At 44.8% G+C, this 6663-nt stretch overlaps 1 protein-coding gene across 1 annotated transcript in view; it reads left to right on the top strand.

Annotated features, from left to right (window-relative positions):
• The window catches only part of AADAC (arylacetamide deacetylase), a 32620-nt gene continuing 26256 nt past the window's right edge, over nt 300-6663 (top strand). The window contains exon 1 of the mRNA XM_021395875.1: nt 300-852. The gene's annotated coding sequence lies outside the window, so the exon portion shown is untranslated. The remainder of the gene's footprint in view (nt 853-6663) is intronic.

Raw genomic sequence — 6663 nt, 5'->3', positions numbered from 1 at the left:
TGGTGTAATGTAGCACCGACGTTTAAGCAGCTCAGGGAATGCTATGAGATCTGGCTGTTTTAATTTCCATTTCTGTTCCAACAGTATTGGCTGTAAAATCACCATAAAATTAAAACTTAAACTTAAAACTCTTATATTCACATTTCTTTCTCCACACAGCTGCAGCAGAAAGGCCACTCCATGCTGGCCAGGCTGCCCAGCCCTGAGGTGCTAACAGGCTGCAGCTGGGCACTGACAAACAAACCAACCATCAGGCTGCAGCTGGGTGCTGACAAACCAACAAACCATCAGGCTGCAGCTGGGTGCTGACAAACAAACCAACCATCAGGCTGCAGCTGGGTGCAGGCATGGCCACCATTTTAGAAGCAGCAGGGCAGGGCCTGCCTCCCTCTGGTCCTGGACATGGCTGCCGGGGGCTCTGTGTGAGGGTGGCTGAGCAGTGTCCTTGGAACCTGCAGCATGAAAAGCGGCGTCAATATTATGTAGTTCTTTTGTTGGTTTTGTTTTCTTTATTGCAGAAATGACCTTATTTTTTTTCACATTAAAGCCAAAAAACAAAACTTTCTAGTGCACATGGCATGCACTTAAGAATTAAGATCAGGACTAAAGGAATTTGGTCAATGCCTGGTAATGGAGCACATAATGCAAGCAGGTTCCTGGAGAAGTGTGTGAGCCTGCTCTTCGGGGAGGGCTGAGAACTGGGGACGTGGCCAAAGCTCACCATCCTGTTTGCCCAGCACTGCACCTCGTGAACAGGGAGCAGCAGGCAGCAAGGTGCGCTGGACCCGGCGAGGAAGGACTCTGGAGATCACAGTGTCTTCCAGGGAGCGAGGGTTCTCCAGCTCCCAGAAGGTGAGTTTTAAAATCTTTAGGGCTTCTGTAAAAGGTTGTAATTCCTCTCAGAATAAGGCGCTATTTGTTATGTTTCAGATTTTTTTGCTTCAACTGTTTTGTAAGGAAGGGTGGTCTTGTTTGGAGTTGTTTGTTTTTCTTTACTGTAAGTGAATGGGAAGTGAATTTTAGTAGCGAGAAATAATTCCCAAACCTTCAAAAATACTTCAGTAGATTCAGGTGTGACTTAATTAATTACTTGATGGTCTCCCCCATGTGAGTGTGAGGTGTGCTGCCTGGTGCTCAGCTGTCCCACGGCTCTGTGACTTTGGCTCAGGCCGGTCACAGCAGAGCAGCGCTTTGTGCCTGTGATCCATTTGTCACAAGCAGAGGCTTTCTTCTTTTTTTGCTGCGTACCCTTCTGACTGTTGAGCACATCACGTGTGAAGTCAGGAGCTGATTAATCTCTTCTGGTTGGGGTGGGCTGTTACTGACCTCTGCGTTGGGGCTGGACAGCCAGGGGCACCCGCTGACTGCGGCTTTAGAACTCTCACCATCTCAGTTGACACAGAGCCTGATAAATCAGCCGTGGCATTGGCGGGCACATCAAACACTGCTGCTTGGTGCCTCTGGTACAGGCACATGGAATTGTGTGACCTCAGTGAGAAGGGTCTATCTCTTGCCTCGTGAGAAGTTGTAGCATCTTTCTCTTTCATGTGCATGGTTATTAGAGATGGGCATAAAAAAGAGAGACCATCTATCACTTTTTCTTAAACAGGAAAAGCTTGTTTAGAACTCCACATGTCTTAAGAAAATCTGGTATCCTCATTACTGGAACATATCCTCAAACAGCGTAATTAGATGTGACCTATGATGAGATCTTCAGTCTCCTTTCAGACCACCTTGCGAGCAGAGATGTTAATCTGCAAATACATTCAAGCAGAAGATGAACTGAAATGCAGATACTGCTGTTAAAGTAGTATTGCAGGTGTAGACTGGATACTAATCTCAAATATCACCCAGGGCTGTTTTTTAACTATTTTAATTTTAAAAGCAATATTGCAGCTAGTTTCTGAGGGGCCTGTATATGTGACTTTCTGCTGTGAGGATACCTAATCTATTTACATGCATGGGATTAGGCAGCAGGATTTCTTTCCTTGCAAATTTATTTATTTTTATTAAAGGTGCTGAAGTGACAGAAATATTTAACTAAATAAAGCACTTGTAATGTCTTGGCTACTTGCTCTGGGAAGGAATACTTCAGCGTGAACTACTCACCAGGGTGAGCATAGCATCAGATACATTAGTACTCTCCTGCCTGTGCAATTGATGGGGGGAAAAAAAAGTGATGCTAAGAGTATGTAGGAACTTCTGTGCCTCAAAACCATAGGTAGGTGCCTTTAAGTGCGGGATTTAACTCCCCTCGTCCTGGTATTTGCCATTCATGGTTTACAGTTAGGCTTCTATTTCCTTATCGCACTTTACCAGTAACTTTGCCATGTTTACCAATTGTTTGATTAATCTATAGAGTGCAAAGAGGTATTTTATAGTTTGTAGGAGGTGTGACTGAGCTTCGAATTTGAAGAAGTTCAGTTTTCCCCTAGCTATGCCAGCTCACGTGCAGCGTTGTCTCGGTTTTGTTTGTTGCTGAATGTGTGCTACGTGGCTCAAAATGCATGTGTTTGCAAACTGAGGAATCCTGTGAGCTTAGAGGACCATCCCCACTCCTCTGTAGTTCCTGCAGACTTTTTTTTAGTATGGTGACTTTCTGTTTCCAAAGCTCTGTTCTCCCCAGCACACACCTCCTGTGTCTTTTGGCTCATGGAGGCCAAGGCATTTGCAGAAAGAACACACCAAACATGTCTGAGAAGTGCTGGGCTCTGTGCAGCTCCATGGGAGCAGAGCATGGCAGGCGTGACACGAGTTCAGGCCTGCCTTGTCAGGGATGAGCCTCCTCACTCCAGTTCTTTGCCTGAATAGATTCTGTGTCTCCTTTGCCCTCTGCAGACCTGAAGGGTCGGGGTGGAGCTGGAAGTGCTCAGCTTCCTCTGCCATGTGCAGTGGTTTGGAAGCGTTTCCTTAAGGGTGGTCACTGAACTGAGAGTACTTCACCACCAGGAGGCATTCAGCACCTACTGGGCAGGAGATGCTCATTCCTGGGGACAGCAAAGTAATTAATCAGCTTTTTTTTTTTTTTTTTTAAGTATTATTGTGTTTTCTTTTACTTATCACAGTGTTCTGGGTAAGGCCCAGAAGTACCTCAGCGTGGTGTAAGAGTGGCACTACAGATGGACTTATAAAATGTGATCACAGTTCCTGAAATGCAAAAGTATCGTGAATATATTACACGTATGCAAGATGAAATAGATTGTCATTAATGATGTTATGTATTGGTGTGAATTGGAATGGCAAAATGGTTTAATAGCTGCTATCATTCTTAACAATGTAAGAGTTGCTAGGTATGGTTAGCTGTTGTCTTAAGTAAACATGAAGCGAGTTCAAAGAGCAATGTGTTATTACTTACATATCTGTGAGCCTACATAACCTAAAGCTATAGTGTGACGGTTAATGGGAGGTGTTCTGGCAGCTGATTAACAAGACTCTTCAACCTACCTGCAAACCAAAATCTTGGGGTACTGATACAAGCCGTGGGTCATCTTTGCTCATTATGTGGTAAGAATTAGTGATCTCCTTTTGAAGATGGCCATACTTGTTCTCCTTATTCTGTCTTTCAAATGGCTCCAGAACAAAGCAGAACCCACTCACCACCCCCTTGCCACCTCCCCAGGCAGGCGGGTGCCTCTCAGGTAAAGAAATGAGACCTGCTTGTTTGTTTCAAAGTTACACGCAGATGAGCGTTTCTGAACTGTGTTTTATTTCACTGTTAAAAGCAAATTAAAACTTTAAAAGCGGGATGATTTGAGGTCATGTATACTGTTTTTTTTCAGTCCTCAGCTGTGACCTCTCTTCTGCAGAGCTGGTAGATTCTGCTCTCTGTCAGCATTTCTAATTAGCCAGAGAACTTCATTATTTTCAGATGTTAGAAGGAAGAATCAGATGACTCAGGCTTCCTGAGCGCACAAACCTACTGGGACTACTTGAAGATAAGCATAGGCCGAGACCCTTTGGCCAAGACCCCGTGTTATTCTGTGCTCCGTTCAATCAGTTTGTTTTGGGACTTAGAACTGAAGACGAGCAGTAGTGGGGCATGAGATGTCTGGGAAATGGAGCTCTTACTCAGATCTCTCTAAGACAAAGCCAACACCAGACAGTCATGGGTTTCTGTACTGAAATATAGGGAGGAGGGAAGAGGCCTGTTCTACAGGAAAAAAACAGACAACTATGCTGGAAGATTCTTGTTTACAGTACAGGAAGTAAGAATGCCTTAACTTGCACACATTATTTTACTCACTGAATTTGTATGGTGGATTGCACAAAATAGACCCACATGTGAAAATATTCTTTTTAACTTGCATTATAAAGCTTTTCTTCTATAGCTGTACCAGCAGATGGTTAGTGAGCGTGAGCTCTGGGGCCAAGCATGTTAAATGACATAGTGGTGTTGGTCTTAGGAAGAGCTCGCCTCACTAAGCTGATTAAAATGTACACTCATTAGGTGAGAGTTCTTAAAACTTTCAACCTGAAGTAATCAGCTCCTGTGTTGAATGAATGGCACCTGAAAATCATTTGGGAAGGGAAAGTGATAGCAGTGAAAGTGATATGGATTAAAGAAGTGAAAAATGAAGCGTTTAAAGTTGTCATTTTCTCCTTTATCTCAATTCAGAGCCCACATAGTAACATTTCTTATTCAGTTTTAATTTTCATAATGGGGTCATGAGGCTGTAGCAAAACAGTGATCTCTGCTTGTCTCGTGTGCCACCTCCATCTCAGTAACGTTGCCTGGGTGGAAGGCTGTGTAAGCACGGTGCTCCTGAGGTCCCTGCGATAGCTGTCTGCTACGGCCCATTTTGAACTTTGCTTTTAATGTTGCAGACCAACATTTAAACAATAATAAAAGTTACATTGTTGTTTATTAACTTTTAAAAGTTTGTGTTCTGCTTTAAAATGGATCACCCCAGGCAAAAAAAAACCAAAGCTCTTTCCAAAGACTGCTATGCAAACATCTAGGGAGGAGCCTTCTCGAGGCTGTGTAGTGTACTTGGGTTGTAGCATTGAATAATGTTGTGCAGCTTCTTGTCTTAAAAGAGTTGCTCCTCTCACGTATAACCTAGTAGTAGAGGAGGAGATGCCTTCAGTACTCAGGCTGTCCTGGTTAGCTTGCTGATCCTTTGCTTAATGAAGAAATGAATGAGCTGGGGAGCCCTTCAGGGGTGCGAGCTGGAACAAAAGATTTCTGTATTTGTGTGTATTTAGGGCAAGAGCAGGCTGGTGGAAGATGGAGTTTTCTTACTGTTTCCTAAGTGACTGCGATTATGTTTCATTTGTTTTGGAAACATGCTGTATATTTCCGACTTAGCTGTATGTTTCTGTTGGTTTGTGTCAGAACCATAAGTCAGTTCATTTGACCTTTCCATTACTGAATGCAAAATGATCTCCAAGGATGAACACTGCAAACTATTGCAAAACAATTTTCTTCCACTAAAAACCTCTTATGGAATGTCACCACTGCGCTAAAATTCAAGGCACGTGAATGGACAGACCAAAGCACAAGATGCTTCATTCGCTGTGCAGCCCATGCCCCTTCCCTCCCCCACCACTGCAGCTGGCACAACACCTCCCACTGCCCTGGTCCCACTGGGAAGGAAGAAGGTGCAGTGTCAGCCCTGTGCTGGGTGCGTGGCTGTGGGCAGGGGTCTGCTGCAGGGCATGCAGCACGGCTGGGGCAGGCAGTGATCCGCTGCGAGGAGTCGGGCTCTGCAGCTCAGCACCCCCTGCCCTCGGCCCAGTGCAATCTGCTGTTATTTATTAGTTTTCTATGGGAGATGGGGAACAGAGAGCATTTGGAAGCAGCTTGGCAGCCACTAAAGTGCTTTTCTGTTTGTTCCTTGGCTGGCATTCAGAAATCAAATGGTGATGCATGAAGAGTCTAAAGCTCTGTCTGATTAAGTCTTTAAGTGAATACAGTTCAAAAACAAAAGAAAATCTTCATTATCACTCTAAGAAGAAATAACAGCTTTACAAAGCTGGCTATGCTTAACATTGCATATGAATCTGAACAGCTTAAATGTGATTTCACTCTTTGCTGAAAAAATTAACATATCTGTTATTTGGAGTGCAGCTGAACTTTATTTACTGAGCTGAAACAAACTCCAGACAAGTAACATAGCGTGTCTTCACTCACAATATAGCTTCTAAACCAGAGGCTGGCTGGGCGGATAGTCGCTCTTTCAGATTTTGTTTCAGTCTGTTGTGCATTTAAGAGTTTTGCAGCTCTGTGCCCGGCTCACTGGTGGGGTGAGGAGGGGCAGGGGCTGGGTTCAGCCCCCAGGAGCCAGCAGGCAGTGGGCAGGGTTGGGAACTGGTGGGAAGGGTGTGAGGCCTCCATCCCTATCTGCATCTTTCAGCAGGGTGTGGAATTTTTCTATGGCATGGGGAGGAAATGCTGAATTTTGGATTTAAAACCTCTGAAGATGACAGAGGGGTAAAGGAAGCAGACCAGCTTGTGCTTTCAGGAATGGAAGTTGGAAGAAGAGCCATTAACAAAGCGCAATAGCAGTGGAATGCCAGGTTTGCTCAGCTGCTGATTTAACTTTCTCAGAAATGCTGAAGTGGATGTTCCCAAGCTCGGCTCCCCAGAGCCATGCTCAGGGCTGCTCTGCCTGAGGCCGGGCGCGTTCCAAGGCCCTCCTGCCCCTCCTGCAGGCTGGAATA

Source organism: Numida meleagris, chromosome 4, assembly GCF_002078875.1.
Source record: "Numida meleagris isolate 19003 breed g44 Domestic line chromosome 4, NumMel1.0, whole genome shotgun sequence".
Lineage (NCBI taxonomy): Eukaryota > Metazoa > Chordata > Aves > Galliformes > Numididae > Numida > Numida meleagris.
The sequence above is the reverse complement of the archived record's forward strand: the minus strand, read 5'-3'. Positions and strand labels throughout refer to the sequence as shown.